The 17,337-nt window shown below is 43.9% G+C and overlaps 1 protein-coding gene across 6 annotated transcripts in view; it reads left to right on the forward strand.

The window, feature by feature from the left end:
- The window catches only part of NRXN3 (neurexin 3), a 1,671,444-nt gene continuing 1,654,107 nt past the window's right edge, over window positions 1-17,337 (forward strand). For 4 of the 6 annotated variants that reach the window (XM_045060707.1, XM_045060708.1, XM_045060709.1 and 1 more), the window contains exons 1-2: window positions 2-165; window positions 6,873-7,015. The gene's annotated coding sequence lies outside the window, so the exon portion shown is untranslated. Of the gene's footprint in view, window positions 166-6,872; window positions 7,016-17,337 lie in introns of all 6 variants that reach the window. The other 2 variants (XM_045060712.1, XM_045060711.1) reach the window with 1 other exon arrangement.

Here is a 17,337-nt window from a genome sequence, read left to right on the forward strand (position 1 = left end):
GCTGGGAGGCGGGGCCAACATGGCGGAGAAGTAGGTGGATGCGAAGTTCCCTCGTCTCTCAAACACACCAGTGTTGAGGCCAAAGGACTTTGAACTCCAAGAGTCCAGGCAGCAAAGTGATAGAGACGCTTCCAGGGACCCACTGGACAACCTGACGGGCGATAGGTGCGTGATTGCGAACTGGGAGAGATAAAACGAATGGAGGGGAGGGATCCCCTTCTGCGCAGAGACAAAGGGAAGAGAAAGAGAGGCTGGGGAAGCGTAGGACTGTATCTGGACAGGAGAAAAGCCACTAGACCGGGACGGAGAGGGATCCCATCTCTAACTGCAGGGCTTTCTCCCAGCAGGGCTGGCTGCCCTGTTCCCGCACCTGGGGAGGCGGGGTGGGGGTAGCTCCAACTCGGTAGCTAGTTCAGAGGCACAGTCTGCCGTGGGAGAAAGTAATCCCCTCCCTGCAGTGCTGTGGAGAGAAACAGGGGCGAACAGAGTGGGAACCTTAAAGACATGGCAGTTTAAGTCCCAGCCGAGCGCCAGGAAGGCAGGGAGTCGGAGGAGCTGGACAAACCCGGCAAGGCAGCTGGGCGACTTTTTGCCGCAACTGGGGCACATGGAGCAGGACCCTTTAAGACATCGCGGTTTAAGTCCCAGCCAAGCGCCAGGGAGGCACGGGAGTCAGCGGAGCAGGGCAAACCGCCTCATTCGCCCCTGTGGCACAGTAAGGACAGCTTGAACAGACTGGTTTGGGACACCGAGTCCGTGGAGAAGAGACTGGAGTGTCGCCATTTTTCTCCGGGAACCGGCAGCGGGGCCCACAGTGGAGGCGGCCATGGCTACACCAAACCACGCCCCTCCGTCCCTGGTAACCGTGTATCTACTGGAGCGGGAGTGTCTTGAGGCTGACGAAGCAGACAGCCCCTCCTCCAGACCAGCACTGTTGCATTGCCTGATTTAATTCTCGGACAGTTCTTATTATATAGATATATCCCCCCTTCCTCTTCTCCTTCTTATCTCTTCCCTCGTCTAGTCTGGTTACTCTGGTTGTTGGTTTGTTTAAGCAGAGGTATTTACTCTTCTCTTGATACATGTTCTACACGCCCTTCTTTATTTTCCCTTCTCTCTGGATTAAGCCATATAGTTTCTCTGGTCAGTTTTTTTCTTTTTCCCTTCCCCTCTCATTTCTCTCTTTGTATGGAATAAGTCCTCTTCCATCAGCACTGCCTCCACCCTATTGTTTACTTGTAGCTGGTGTTTCTGGTTTTTTGTTTTTTGTTTTTGTTTTTGTGTGTTTGTTTTTGTTTTCTGTTTGTTTTTTTTGTTTTCCTTTTCAGGGCTACTTCAACAAACAAATGAAAGCACACCTGGTGGAGGGTCCAAAACATCACTACGAGTAGGGAGATAAAGTAACCAAAGTCACAAAAACAGAGAGCAAGTAACACTCTCCTAAAACACCTCCTGAAGGGCCAGGAACTGGACAGTGTATGACCCTTCTCTAATACAGTAGTGTTTACTGGTTCAGGTGCATAATAAGCTTTTAAAACACATAAGGGACAGAAAACTGGCCAAAATGATGAAACAGAAGAATTCCCCTCAAAAGGAATTCCGGGAAGAAATGACAGCTAAAGAATTGATCAGATATAGACAATATAACTGAACAAGAATTTAGAATAATAGTCATAAGATTAATCGCTGGGCTTGAAAAAAGCATATTAGACAGCACAGAATCTATTGCTGCAGAGATCAAGGAACTAAAAAATCATCATGATGAATTAAAAAATACTGTAAATGAGGTGCAAAATAAACTAGAGGCAGCAACAGTGAGGATTAAAGAGGCAGAGGGGAGATTAAATGAAATAGAAGATAAAATTATGGAAAAAGATGAAGCTGAGAAAAAGATAAAAAAATTCTGGACCACAAGGGGAGAATTAGAGAACTAAGTGATTCAATGAAACAGGACAATATCCATATTATAGGAGTTCCAGAAGAAGAAGAGAGAGAAAGGGGCTGAAGGTGTACTTGAACAAATCATAGCTGAGAACTTCCCCGATCTGGGGAGAGAAACAGACATTGAAATCCAGGAGGCACAGAGAACTCCCTCCAGATATGACTTGAATTGATCTGCATGACATATCATAGTGAAACTGGCAAAATACAGAGATAAAGAGACAATTCTGAGAGCAGCAAGGGCTAAACGGGCCTTAATCTACTTTATGTATCTAAAGGGTAGACACAGAAGGGTAGTTACAGATCTATCTACTAAAACTTGGCAGGCCAGAAAGGAGTAGCAGGAAATTTTCAATGTGCTGAATAGGAAAAATATGCAGCCAAGAATCCTTTATCCAGCAAGTCTGTCATTCAGAATAGAAGGAGAGAGACGGGTTTTCCCAGACAAACAAAAACTGAAGGAATTCATCACCCCTAAACCAGCCCTACAATAGATCCTAAGGGGGACTCTGTGAGTAGAATGTTGCTAAGACCACAAAGGACCAGAGACATCACTATAAGCATGAAACCTACAGATAACACAATGACTCTAAATCCATATCTGTCAATAATAACACTGAATGTAAATGGACTAAATGCTCCAATAAAAAGACATAGGGAGGGTATCTGAATGGGTAAAAAACAAGACCCATCTACTTGCTGTCTACAGGAGTCCCATTTTAGACCTGAGGACACCTTCAGATTGAAAATGAGGGAATGGAGAACCATCTATCATGCTACTGGAATTCAAAAGAAAGCTGGAGTAGCCATACTTAATCAGACAAACTAGATTTTAAACTAAAGCCTGTAACAAGTGATGAAGAAGGGCATTATATCATAATTACAGGGTCTATCCATCAAGAAGAGCTAGCAATTATAAATGTTTATGCACCAAATTCAAAACACCAAAATATATAAAACAATCACAAACATAAGTAATTTTATTGGTAAGAAAGTGGTAATTGCAGGGGACTTTAATACTCCACTTAACAACAATGGGCGGATCATCTAGACAGAAAATCAGTAAAGAAACAATGGCCCTGAATGATACACTAGACAGATGGACTTGACAGATATATTTAGAACTTTTCATCCTAAAGCAGCAGAATACACATCCTTTTTGAGTGCACATGGAACATTCTCCAAGATGGATCACACACTGGATCACAAAACAGCCCTGAATAAATATAAAAGAATTGAAATCATACCATGTATGCTTTCAGATAACAATGCTATGAAACTTGAAATTAACCACAGGAAAAAGTTTGAAAAACCTCCAAATGCATGGAGGTTAAAGAACATCCTACTGAAGAATGAAAGGATCAACCAGGCAATTAGAGAAGAAATAAAAAAATATATTGAAACAAAGGAAAACACAACAATCCAAACCCTTTGGGATGCAGCAAAGGCAGTCCTAAGAGGAAAATACATTGCATTCCAGGCCTATCTCAAGAAACAAGAAAAATCCCAAATATAAAATCTAACAGCACACCTAAAGGAATTAGAAACAGAAAAACAAAGAAACCCCAAAGCCAGAAGAAGAAGAGAATTAATGAAGATCAGAGCAGAAATAAATAATATAGAATCCCCAAAAAAACACACCAAAAACAAAAACAAGAAACAAAACAAAACACAGTAGAACAGATCAATGAAACTAAGAGTTGGTTTTTTGACAAAATAAACAAAATTGGTAAACCCCTAGCTAGACTTCCCAAAAGGAAAAGAGGACCCAAATAGATAAAATCATAAATGAAAATGGATTTATCACAATCAACCCCTCAGAAATATAAGCAATTATCAGAGAAGACTATGAAAAATTATATGCCAACAAGCTGGACAACTGGAAGAAATGGACAAATTCCTAGACACCCACACACTACCAAAATTCAAACAGGAAAAAATAGAAAATTTGAACAGACCCATAACTAGTGAATAAATTGAATCAGTTATCAAAATTCTTCCAAGAAGTAAGAGTCCTGGGCCAGATGGCTTCCCAGGGTAATTCTACCAGACATTTACAGCAGAGTTAATACCTATCCTTCTCAAGCTGTTCCAAAAAATAGAAATGGAAGAAAACTTCCAGACTCATTGTATAAAGCCAGCATTACCTTAATTACAAAACCAGACAGAGACCCCACAAAAAAGGAGAATTACAGGCCAATATCCCTGATGAACATGGATGCAAAAATTCTCAAAAAGATACTAGCAAATTGAATTCAACAGCATGTAAAAAGAATTATTCACCATGATCAAGTAGGATTCATTCCTGGGCTGCAGGTCTGGTTCAATATTCACAAATCAATCAGTGTGATACATCACATTAATAAAATAAAGGATAAGAAACATATGATCCTGTCAATAGATGTAGAAAAAGCATTTGACAAAACACAGCATCCTTTTTTAATAAAAACTTCAAGAAAGTTGGGATAGAAAGAACATATTTAAATATCATAAAAGCCATATATGAAAAGCCCACAGCTAGTATCATCCCCAATGGGGAAAACTGAGAGCTTTCCCCCTGAGATCAGGAACACGACAGGGATGTCCACTGTCACCACTGTTTGTTTAACATAGTGTTGGAAGTCCTAGCCTCAGCAATCAGACAACAAAATGAAATAAAAGGCATCAAAACTGGCAAAGAAAAAGTCAAACTTTCACTTTTCGCAGATGATGTGATACTCTACATGGAAAACCTGAAAGACTCCACCAAAAGATGGCTAGAACTGATACATGAATTCAGCAAAGTCACAGGGTACAAAATCAATGTACAGAAATTGGTTGCATTTTTATGCACCAATAATAAAGCAACAGAAAGAGAAAGAAACTGATCCTATTTACAGTTGCACCAAGAACTATAAAATACCTAGGAATAAGCCTAAAGATGTAAAACATCTATATGCTGAAAACTATAGAAAACTTATAAAGGAAATTGAAGAAGACATAAAGAAATGGAAAAACATTCCATACTCATGGAATGGAAGAATAAATATTGTTAAAATGTCAAAACTACCCAAAGCAATCTACACATTCAATGCAATCCCAATCAAAATTGCACTGGTGTTCTTCTCAAAGCTAGAACAAACAATCCTAAAATTTGTGTGAAATCACAAAAGATCCTGAATAGCCACAGTAATATTGAAGAAGAAAACCAAAGTGGGAGGCATCACAATCCCAGACTTTAGCCTCTACTACAAAGCTGTAATCATCAAGACAGCATGGTATTGGCACAAAAACAGACACATAGACCAGTGGAACAGAATTGGACCCAAAAATGTATGGCAAACTACTCTTTGACAAAGCAGGAAAGCATATTCAATGGATAAAAGACAGTGTCTTTAGCAAATGGTGCTGGGAGAACTGGACAGCATCATGTGGAAGAATGAAACTAGATCACTTTCTTACACCATACACAAAAATAAACTCAGAATGGATGGAAGATCTAAATGTGAAACAGGAAACCATCAAAACCCTAGAGGAGAAAGCAGGCAACAACCTCTTTGACCTCAGCCACAGAAATTTCTTGCTTAACACATCTCCAAAGGCAAGGGAATTAAAAGCAAAAAATGAACTATTGGTACCTCATCAAGATAAAAAGCTTCTGCACTGCAAAGGAAACAATAAAAAAAACTAAAAGGCAACCAACAGAATGGGCAAAGATATTTGCAAATGATATATCGGATAAAGGGCTAGTATCCAAAATCTATATAGAACTTACCAAACTCAACACCCACAAAAGAAATAGTCCAGTGAAGAAATGGGCAGAAGACATGAATAGACACTTTCCCAAAGAAGACATCCAGGTGGCCAACAGACACATGAATAGATGCTCAATGTCACTCATCATCAGGGAAATACAAATAAAAACCACACTGAGAGACCACGTCACACCAGTCAGAGTGGCTAACATTAACAACTCAGGAAGCTACAGATGCTGGTGAGGATGTGGAGAAACGGGAACCTTCTTGCACTGTTGGTGGGAATGCAAACTGGTGCAGCCGCTCTGGAAAATAGGGTGGAGGTTTCCCAAAAAATTAAAAATAGGACTACCCTACGACCCAGCAATAGCACTACTAGGAATTTATCCAAGGGATACAGGAGTGCTGATGCATAGGGGCACATGTACCCCAATGTTTATAGCAGCACTTTCAACAATAGCCAAAGTATGGAAAGAGCCTAAATGTCCATCAACTGATGAGAGGATAAAGAAGATGTGGTTTATATACACGATGGAATACTACTTGGCAATGAGATAGAATGAAGTCGTCATTTGCAGCAACGTGGATGGAACTGGAAGGTATTATGCTGAGTGAAATAAGTCAGTCAGAGAAAGACAGATATCATGTTTTCACTCATATGTGGATCTTGAGAAACTTAACAGAAGACCATGGGGGAAGGGAAGGGGAAAAAATAGTTACAAACAGAGAGGGAGGGAGGCAAACCATAAGAGGCTCTTAAATACAGAGAACAAACTGAGGGTGAATGGGGGGTGGGGGAGAGGGGAAAATGGGTGATGGGCATTGAGTAGGGCTCTTGTTGGGATGAGAATCTACCCTATGGGAATCTACCCCCAAAACCAAGAGCACACTTTACACACTGTATGTTAGCCAATTTGACAATAAATTATATTAAAAAAAAAAAAAAAAGGAATACAAGGCTGATCCCCATCTGCTGGGAGTGCTATGGCTGAGAGCCCTCAGCTGTCAGCTCTTTTGGAACTACCTCAGTTGCAAAGAGCCACCAGTTCAAGGCCACAGCTGCTTCTGGAGTGGGTTATATCCAATGACTGATGGAAGCCAGGATATAAAGTTCTAGCCCCCTCACCCCAACACAGGTTAACCTGGAAATGTCATCTCAGCTTCAGTATTCCTGCTTCCATCCCTCCCTCTCCTCAGGTGTTGTTGATTCCCAGAGCCCAATAACAAACCCAACCTGCGAGTGCAGTTGCCATGCAGGGTCTGGGGGAGCAGATGGAAGGCTAGCATTTGGGAGCTGGATCACCATTGCCTGGAGGGCAGCGAGGACCGTGTTAATAAAGGTAGGTGGAGTGGTGCGAGGTTTAATGTGTGGGGGACTTGGGTTGTACACCAGTGGACAAGAATGGATTAGCTGGTGCAATGTATGAGCATTCGAGAAATAATGAGGTAAACAGTAGCCATGAAGGCAGTGGAATTAGGTAGCTGTTGTTAAGTGTTGGTTTGTGGCCCCTCCACCCAGAGAGACTGCCAGGCTCTGTTGGTGCATCTACTCTTTCTGTTCTGGTCAGAAACTGCCTCTGTGTAGTAAGCTGGTATGATAGGAGGGCTCATCTGGCTTTTCTTTTCTCAGTTACCGCAGTCCTGTGTTGCCTGTTATCTGATTTCTGAAAACTGATGTTCCTATGTTTTGTCTGGGTTTCCAAGTTTAAGGTAGGAGGGTAAATCTAGGCCCTGTTATTCCATCTTGTCAAAGAGTGTAAGTCCTTTCTTCTTCTTCTTCTTCTTCTTCTTCTTCTTCTTTTTTAACTTACCACTTTATCAACACAAAGGATTGTAAATGAAAAAATAAAATGCTTGGTGGCTGAGGTGAGGGACAGTAAAGTAGTCAAAGTTTTACAGCTTAGCCATTACATTGACCAAGGCTTGCCAGGATTTTCAGCCAAAATTGATGACTTTTCTACCCTGTGGAAGTAGGTCTCTTTCCATAATGAACCTCACTGGAGACTGATTGGTGTCTCTGTAATTGAAATATGGGTCTCATTGGTAGGTTTGAGTACCCACCACCCACTTCCAACAGGGGGTGGCTGCATGTGCTGATGTCAGAGTTTTGTTTCAAGGATCAGGGCTGTTCAGTCTGGGTAGTGGCTACCAACAATGTCTAGAGGCAGCAGGAACAAGAGAGTGTGTAAGATTGGAAAAGCCACAGAGGTGAGTGCGGGGTGTATAAAATGAAATTCAAAGGCTAGCCAGGAACCAGGTACACAAAGGAAGGAAGGAGGAGCCCAGGCCCCATGACTAATGCCTTGCCCATGCCCTGAGCAACAGACACATTTTTTTTTTTTTTTTATGGGAGAGTGAGTGGGTCCAGTTAAAGATGCAGAGTCAGGGGGATGCTGGAAGGACGGGCTTGAGGAGCTGAGTCTGACTCTTCTACCTGGAGTCTGACCTCTCCCAGAGAGCATCAGATTTTTGGTTCAGAAACCTATGAATCAGCCTGGCCGTTTCCAGGAGGGCCGGGAAGGGTGTAATTTCAGCGTCTGGAGCAGCTCTTGCAGAAGTGACTTCCTTAGAGCACAGTCCTGGGAGGCACTTTTCTTCCCTTGTCACATAAGCTTGGCAGACGGTGCATTCCGTGTCCTCATCTTGAAGATGAGAACTTAGCAAGTTAAGTGTTCTTAGAAACACTGCAATGAAGAAAGCTATTTAATTTTACCTAGCTGTTTCCCCCTTTGCCCTGCCACAGGAAGCAGAAGCCCCTCCGTGGTAACAGGCTGGGGCTGGGGGTACAGACGGTCCATAACCGGAATTGTAAGAGATTGTGGATGGGTCTTTCTGTCACACGCACTGCCAGTCTGGCTATACTGGTTCTTGTGTTTCTGGACTCTATCTGGCTGTTCTGGCTAGACAGTGCCTTTGTAGGAGCAATTTGGCTTGACCTGTCCGATGTCCCCCTCCCTCCAGCTCTTCAATGGTTGGCTCATTCTTGCCTCAGCTGTCACCTCACCTGCTCGCAGTGGCTCTCCTGAACACCCTGTCTAAAGCTGGCCTCTGCCAGAGATTTTACTTCCTTTATAGCGCTTCTCCTCTTCTGAAATTATCTGTTTATTTACTCGTCCTTCTGTGAGAATGCAATTTCCAGCAGAGCTGGGATCTTCTCTTCACCACAGCGCGCCCATGGTGTAGACCTGCATCAGATGGCTTCATACATGATAATAGGTAATAGCCATCAAGCCTTACTGAGTGCTTCTGGGAGACAGGCATTGCTCTTGGAGCTTTCCCTGTGTTACCACGTTTTCAAGGTTTGTTCAGTAAATTAATGAGGGGAGACTCTCCTGTCCCCCCTTACAAATCTAGCCCACGTCTAGTCCTACCCTGACTAGGAAAGTTCTGCCAGCACTAGCTCTCTATCACAACTGCTTACTGCTTGGGACCCACAATGCATGTGCAGATCATAACAAGTTGTTTCCTTTTTTAACAATAGTTAATATTTTTAAATACAAACTTTACAGCTTGCTTTGTAATGTTTATTGTGGTAGCTTTGCTGGGAGAAAATACTTCTGAACTGGGCGGCATTGTTGCTGAAAAGCCTCTCACTGGGCTGGTAATATCTAAATATGAGCTCTTTGGTGGCAAGAACTTTCAATCACTAGATATTCATTGAGTACGAAGCATGTGGCAGTGCTGGTCAAAGTGCTGGGGACAGTGCTGAACAAGGCAGGCACCACTCCAGACGCCCCATTCTTATATTCTAGAGGAGTTTTATGTCCTTCTGCACATCTCATGGTGTTAACACATGAGTGGACATTTATTCATTCACCTGTTTGCTCATTCACCAATATTTGAGTACCAGTTGGGTTCTGAGCACTGTGCTTGGTGTATGGATACAATGGTATCAGTAGGCACCTAACTTACAGGACAGTGTATGAGGGGAGGGGACAGATAATCAAAAATTGTAAGTCCTATCAAGCTGATGAAGGGGTTGGATATAGTCTGGGGTACTTCATGGGGCTTGCTTTTCCCAACAGCAGGAACAGAAGCGCCCAGGGTGGGTGGAAGACATTTCTCTTGAGAACCCAGGGTAGGCTAGTGAGCCTGGAGCTCTGGAGAAGGGACATTATTAGTGGGGGCTGGCAAAACACTGGACAAACAGAACAAAGACTTTTTTCCAGTGTAACTCAATCCTAGGCTTGCAGCAAATGGTTCCCCATCCCAGGTAGAGTGAGACTGGAGACAGAACTGCCCTTTGAAGGCGGCCTGCAGCCTGGCCCCTGCTGGGTGTAGGTCCGCCAGTAGCTGAGGGCTGGTTCAGAGCGGATGCGGAGCAGCTAGCTGCCTCTAGAATAAGTACCACCAAGGACTAGACTGTTATCCACTGCCTCCTCCGAATCCCTTTCCGCTTGCAGTGGGGCAGCTGTTTGTGCAAGTCAAACGTTGATTCAGCTGCCGGTGGGAAGGGGTTCAGGGCGGAGGGGGCGGGGCCAACGTCAGGAAGGGGGAGGGGAAAACTGTTGGGGGAGCCGAGTAGGGGGAGGCCCACTCAAGGGTTAATTCCTCCTGTCTGTCTCTGCCCCTCTCGGCTGGGCTCTCGCAGGCTGTATTTATAGATGGGATAATTGCCGAGGCTTTGAAAGCAGCGCGCTGGCAGCGCGGGGCTGGTGCGTGGGGGTGGGGAGGCCTGGGTCCCACCTGCTCCTGGGGGCTGCCCCTCCCCCACTATCCCTTCCTCCTCAGGGCTCCTAACCAGACCCAGCTCCGGATGGGGCCTGACTAGCTGCGTGTTCACCGGGTATGAAGTACCTCACGTGTAATCTCCCAAGCAGCCCCGGGCAGTGCATACAATCACTTGCCCCAGCTCTTGGGTCAGGCCTTTCCTGACCACCTTAGCTAAGAGGAGCCCTAGAACCTCGACATACTTCTTTCATAGTACCAATGATAATCAGAAAATTATGCTGTTTATTTTTTACTTGTTTATTTAGTGTCTGCTTTGTCTCCCTTGTTTGCTGAATGCCTGGCCTAGAATCGGTCTTCAGTAAATATTTGTTGAAAATAAATGCTTATTTAACAGAAGAGGAATCTGAGGCTCAGAGGGGTGAAGTAATTCTTGGGGGTCACAGTGTGAGCAAATGGCAGAACTGAAATTAATGTCTGGTTTAACCGTCTTTAGAGTTTAGCGTCTTACTAGGGCACCAGGAGTCTCAAACATAAGGGCCAGGGTGTTGGGGGAGGTGGAGGTGGGGAGTGCACGTGTGTGTGTGTGTGTGTGTGTGTGTGTGTGTGTGTGTGTGTGTGTTGTGTACAGAACTCCCTTACTGTCCTGGATGAAGGCGGCAAGTGCTGTTCAGCTGTGGCTAATTGTTGCTTGGATCTTTCAGTTTTTCAGTACAAGCCAGAAATCTGGATTTTTATGTGAAATTTCCTGGTTTTTAAATGCTGACAACAAATCCACATTAACACCCCCCCCCCCCCCCCCCCCCCACACACACACCAGGAAACATGGGGCCAAACACAACACGGCTGTAGGCTGGATGGGACATGCAATTTGCAGCCTCTGCCCGCCCCCTCCCCCCCCATCACCTGCCCTGTACTGAAAAGCAGCATTGATAACAAGGACACTGGACTTTGGGCATTTCAAAGCCCTTCCTTACCTAATACTTCTCTAAATAGTCCTGTTGTTCCAACAGGGAAGTAGGGGGGGATTGCTGTACCCATTTTAGAGATTAGCAAACAGAGACCTGGAGGGATTGCTGTGCAGCCACAGGACAGTGGCTAGGATTCCTCACTCTGGGCCCTTTGCCTTCTAGCTCAGTGTTGTCTGCCCTGCCTAGGACCACCTTTCTCATTTCTCTCTCTATCCCAGTAGGGGGGAGAGAGAGGCTATGGGGTAGATGGGGATGAAGAAACCCCACACTGGGCCACCCACAGGTTTGGGGGCCCCTCAACAGGAATAATTGCCAGCCCCGTATAGAGTGACCTGAGCTGGCTCTTGTTTAGAGATGCAGTTATCAAAATATCGTCCTGCTGGGTAATGATAAAGCTTCATATTGCACTTTAATTCTGAGTGGGCTCGAACCAGCCTCAGTCAGCCCAGAGAGAGAAGGGGAATGCTTGGCTAGTCTTCAAGCTCTTGCATGGTGCAGTGCCTGCCCTATTCTGGCCCAGGGCCACACCAAGAGTAGACAGGAAACAGATGACTGCTGAGTGAATGAATTAATGAATTTCTGAGAGCCAGGCCATCAAGGGGAACAGGGAGGAGGACCTCTCCCTGTAATCATGATGATGATGACGATGTCATAACAATAACTAGCACTTATTTTGCACTTATATATTCCAGACACTGTCTTAAGCCTTTCCCTTGTCGAGGTAATCTGTAAACCTAGAACAGTGACTGGTACTTTGTAAGTGCTTAGAACAATGTTGCCTATTAATACTTCATTTAATCTGCACAACAACCCTAAGAGGGGGCCTTATTACTATGCACACAAGGAAATCAATTCACCAAGAGGTCAAGTAACTTGCTCACAGAACCTAGCCAGTAAGTGGTGGGCCCAGGGCTCAAACCCTTAACTGTGTGATCCCAAAGCTTGTTCTCTGACCTACTAGGGAATAGCAGAGGAGGGAGATTGCTAGAGAGCTAGAAGTGAGGAAGAACATCCAAGAGTCTGGAAAGGAAGGGTTCACGTGGGAACCAGGCTGAGGAAGGGCAGCACATGGGGGCCTCAAGCAGAAGAAGGGCATAGTGAGCAGAGGATTGGAAACACAGTTCAGGGCACCCACTCCCCAGCCCCTGTGTTTCCCATGTGAATTGAACATGATGCAAGCTGACAGATTCAGGATTAATTTAAAGGTTGCAGCTCTCTGAGTACCAGGTGGAAATTTGCCTGAAGCATGGCCAGAGCATGATTTGTAAGCAGGGCTTGACCTCAGCTGCCAGCCAGGCCCTGTACCCTCTATGCTTCTCCACGGAGGCTGGCAGGACTAGGGCCCCTTGCTGAGACAGGTCAAAAGGGTTTAAAAACAGGCAAGAAACAAGAGAACAGATCAATTTTTCTCAGTGAACTTAATGCTCTGTGAAGGAAATGTGTAATTATATGAACTTCTGTGTATGGGGAGAGACCTGTACCTGTCTGTTTCTCTGTCTCTCTTACCACTTATTACCCTTGGGTGGTCTGGAACCTTTTCAGTACGTGTACCCACAGCTAAGTAAAGGTGAGGACGAGCATGTATTTTGAATTTTTTCTTTTCTTCCCTTTTTTTTTTTGCCCATTTCCCATAGTAAGAAAAACCTTTGATATCATCTTACAGTATACAAATACAAAATGGTGGTAGGAGCCATCTTCACGATCCCTTCAGGCCTGGGAGGCAAATCTGCTGCTGGGTGTGATGGGGGCCACGTCAAAGCCCAGCCCTCACCTTCAGGGTGGCTGAGCTGATCTAGTCATGTCCGGAGATAAGGGGGAGGAAGTGGTGGTTGGAGCCCTCTCCTTGAGCAAGCCAGGCCAAGTGAATCTGGGAAGATGCTTAAAGTAAGATCAGGGTAGACTACTTTCAATTCTCCTTCCCTGCTTGATAGTCTGTAGTGACCAAGCTTTGGTCAGTGAACTGTGGGAGTAAGACTGGGGGGGACTTCTGAAAAGATGTTTCCTTCCTGATAAGTGAGACGTATGAAAGGGTAAAGTCTTTTTTCTTCTCCTGCTCTCTCTGTTCTGAATACTGTTCTGGATACTGTTGTATGATATGATGCTTGGGTGTGTGGCAGCTGATGAAGTTTTGGGGTGATGGGGGGGTGGGTCCAGAGCTGATGGCCAAGAAAGAATTCTTGAAGACGTCTTTAGTGCAAAAAGGTGATTTTTATTAAAGCACGGGGACAGGACCCGTGGGCAGAAAGTGCCACACTAGGGTTGTGGTGGGTAACGGATTATATACCCTCAGGTTGGGAGGGGTTTAGGGATAGAGTAATTCTTCAAGGTATTTTGGAAGCAAGGTTTCCAGGATCTTGAGGGGCTAGGTTAGTAAGACACCATTTATTACCATTTAGTAAAACCTTAGTCATGAGACCCTTCAGATGTATATCAGGGAGCCATAAGCTTGGAGTATGATTGCCAGCATATATCTTGGGGAAGTTGAGATAAAGGAAGTTTCCCAGGGAATTTTTATATGTTAATGTAGACTTACAGGTTCCTGGGGGGCGAGGATAATTTTAAGCCAAAATTTTCTTTTGTCCTGGCAAGGTGTCATCATCCAGGCAGCCAGGCTCCTAGAGGGAGGTCCCTGTGCCTGTTTCAAGGACTCGCCAATGGGCTGTAGGCAGTAAGGAAATTTAATTTTCATTTGCCTTAGTTTCCCACATCACTATGGCAAGCATTTAAACCCCTTTCCTTTGTTCTTGGAGTGTTCAAGGAATATCATACACACTCTACCTGGGAGGGGGTGCTGTTAGACTGTATTTTGCCCTCAGCTTGCCCCACGCTCCCTTATCAGCAGCCACGTTGTGACTCTGAATGACATATAGTGTAATGAGGATGGCAGAGGCTTTATAGAACTAGGTCCCAAAGACATGGCTGAGTTGGGGTACTTACTTTGGGACTATCTACCTTTACTTGTTGTTCCGTAAGTAATAACCTTCTTTATAGTTTAAGCCATTGTTGGTCATATTTTTACTCCATGCCGCTGAAGTACTCCTGATTTAGAAGCATAAACCTGGAGGCTGTATTCCTGGGTTTTAGGAGGTCCAGACTCCTTGAACTGTCTTCTAGAATTGATGAGGGACCATAAGGCAAACTGAGAGCAAAGCATACCCAACACTCCACCTCCCAGGTGGGATATGTGTGATATTCCTCAGGTACTCCTGGCTGCCCAAGAATAAAGGAAAGGGGAAAATAAATGGTTAACTGATAGAGATTACAGTCATTCAAGACACATTCAAGTTTCCATCAGTTTACAAATATCTTAGTAAATTATAAGCAAAAGGCAATCTTATCAATAGCCTAATTTCCATAAAACTATAGACTCAGTTTCCTGGAGCTCCAACATCATCCTCCCTTCCATAGTGATGTAGGGAACAAAGGCAAGAAGGAAATGGCAGGTAAAATTAAATTTCTTTATAACCTGAAGCCCATTGACAGACACTTGAGGCAAATACAGAGTATAACTTTTCTCTAGTTATGGGAACCCCCTACTGTCATAATGTTAATGCCTTACTAGAGGAAAAATAACCTTAATTTGACAATAGCTAGGCCTCAGGTATCTTATGAGTCCTCTTTAGCATATGAAAGTCCTTCTGGAGGCCTACCTTTTGTCTTTACCTTCTCCAACTCCGTAGTAAGTAACCAGTCTTCACAACCCCAGGGCAGCTCTTTTGGTCCTGCCCCTGTGCTGTAATAAAATCACCTTTTTTGGGGGAGCCTGGGTGGCTCAGTTGGCTGAGCATCTGACTTGGGCTCAGGTCATGATCTTATGGTTTGTCAGTTCGAGCCCCACATTGGACTCACTGCTGTCAGCCTGTCAGCACAGAGCCTGCTTTGAATCCTCTGTCCCCCTCTCTTTCTGCCCCTCCCCAGCTTACCCTTTCTCTCTCAAAAATTAAATAAAAAACATTAAAGAAATTAAATCACCTTTTTTGCACCAAAGATGTTCCAAGAATTCTTTCCTGGCTATCAGCTCTGAACCCCCACCGTTCCAAAACCCCATCTGAACCAGTGTTGGATGATTCAGACCCATGGGTTGGCTTGCACCTTACTTTTGTGTGAGGGTTAGTGTGGAGGCCTTGTGGTCTTGGCTCTGGATGTCTATTCCTTGGTGTGTTTTACTCTATTTGATTTCCTTAGTGCTTTCCCCTTTTTATAAGACAAATAAAAAATTGTCTTGAAAATGAAACTCCTCTTGTCCATCAATCAAGAAATGCCTGGGACGCCTGGGTGGCTCAGTCGGTTAAGCGTCCCACTTTGGCTCAGGTCACTATCTTGTGGTTTGTGAGTTTGAGCCCCGTGTAGGGCTCTGTGTAGACAGCTCAGAGCCTGGAGCCTGCTTCAGATTCTGTGTTTCCCTCTCTCTCTCTCTCTCTCTCTCTCTCTCTCTCTCTCTCTCTCTCTGTCCCTCCCCTGCTTGTATTGTCTCTCTCTCTCTCTCTCAGAAATATTTTTAAAAAATAATAAAAATAAGAATAAAAAAAGAATGCCCTGACCAAGTGCATTGGAAGAACCACAAATATGGAGCCAAATCCCCATGGCCTATGGTGGGAAGGGAATGGGAAGAGGGCCTCTAAATAGCTAACTAACATTGATTACATACCTACCTATACCAGACATAAAAAAGCTTTTCTAGCAAAATTTTTTGTTAGATTCTCAATTTTATTCCACCAATCTATGTATCTAATCTTTGAAATTGGGAAGTATAAGTCTTCCAGATTTGTTCTTTTTCAAGATTTTTTGGCTATTCTGGATCCTTAGAATTTCTATATAAACTTTAGGATCAGCTTGTCAATTTCTGCAAAAAAGGTAGCTGGGATTTTGGTAGGAATTACATTGGATCTGTATATCCATTTGGTGTATATTGCCATCTTAACAATATTAGGTCTAGTGATCCATGACCATGAATGGGATAGCCTTCCATGTTTTTAAAAGTCTTTGTTAATATCAACAATGTGTGGTTTTCAGAGTATAAGTTGTATACTTCTTAAGTTTATTCCTAAGTATTTTATTCTTTTTGATGTGATTGTAATAGAATTGTTTTCTTAATTTCATCTTTAGATTGTTCATTCATTGCAAGTGTATTGTAATACAATTGATTTTTGTATATTGGTTTTGTATCCTACAATCTTGCCGAATTCATTTCTTCTGAGTAATTCTTAATGGGATAAGTATTTCTTTTTCTTCTTAATTCTACCTGTTTCTGAATTCCAAGCCTTCTGAGATAACTTTGGTTTCCTAAGTGTTTTTTTTTTCATTTTTCATGTAAATAAATAAAAAATTTAAAAGGCAAATAAACATGATGAAAGTAGACATTCCTCTGTTCTTTATTGGTTTCACTTTTGCTTTCAGTCTGAGAACTAGAATGAGATGGGGAATCCCTTTAGGTACTTGGGGAAGGAAGGAAAAGGAGATCCATTTACTGAGGGAATTAAAAGAGAGGGTTTGAGCAGAAAAAGGAAGCCAGAAAGGGGAAATACCCAGCACCATGAAACTCATTTCCTGAGGGAGTGTAGGGAAGCAAGCAAAAGCCCAATTGGTGAGACAAGAGTGAGAGTGGGTAAATTGAGGGCCAGGTTTAGAAAAAGGCACATCAGTGTATCTGTCACCAAGCTTGCCTGCCCAGGGTAGGGCGTGCCAGCTACTGTCCAGGAAGGACTCTGCTGTTGGTGTGGCTGGGAGCGGACCAGTTCTCCATATCTATGTCAACGACTATTGCACATCTGTTATGTGTCTGGAACATTCATGGCTTCTTAAAATGATTCTGCAAGGTAGATCATGGTATTGATCAAGGGAATTGAGTTTCAGGCAAGTTCAGGAATTTTCTATTAGTGAAGGACAAAGTCAGAAGCTGAGAGGTGGCTTCTTTGACTTCTAAGCCTGCCTTCTTCCTGCTGTGCTGCATGATTTCCTGAGCCCTGGTTTGGGGAGGTGTGCTCTGCCCTGAAACTTTTAGGGCAGGTGAGTGTGCAGGTGTG

This window comes from Felis catus, chromosome B3, assembly GCF_018350175.1.
Source record: "Felis catus isolate Fca126 chromosome B3, F.catus_Fca126_mat1.0, whole genome shotgun sequence".
Lineage (NCBI taxonomy): Eukaryota > Metazoa > Chordata > Mammalia > Carnivora > Felidae > Felis > Felis catus.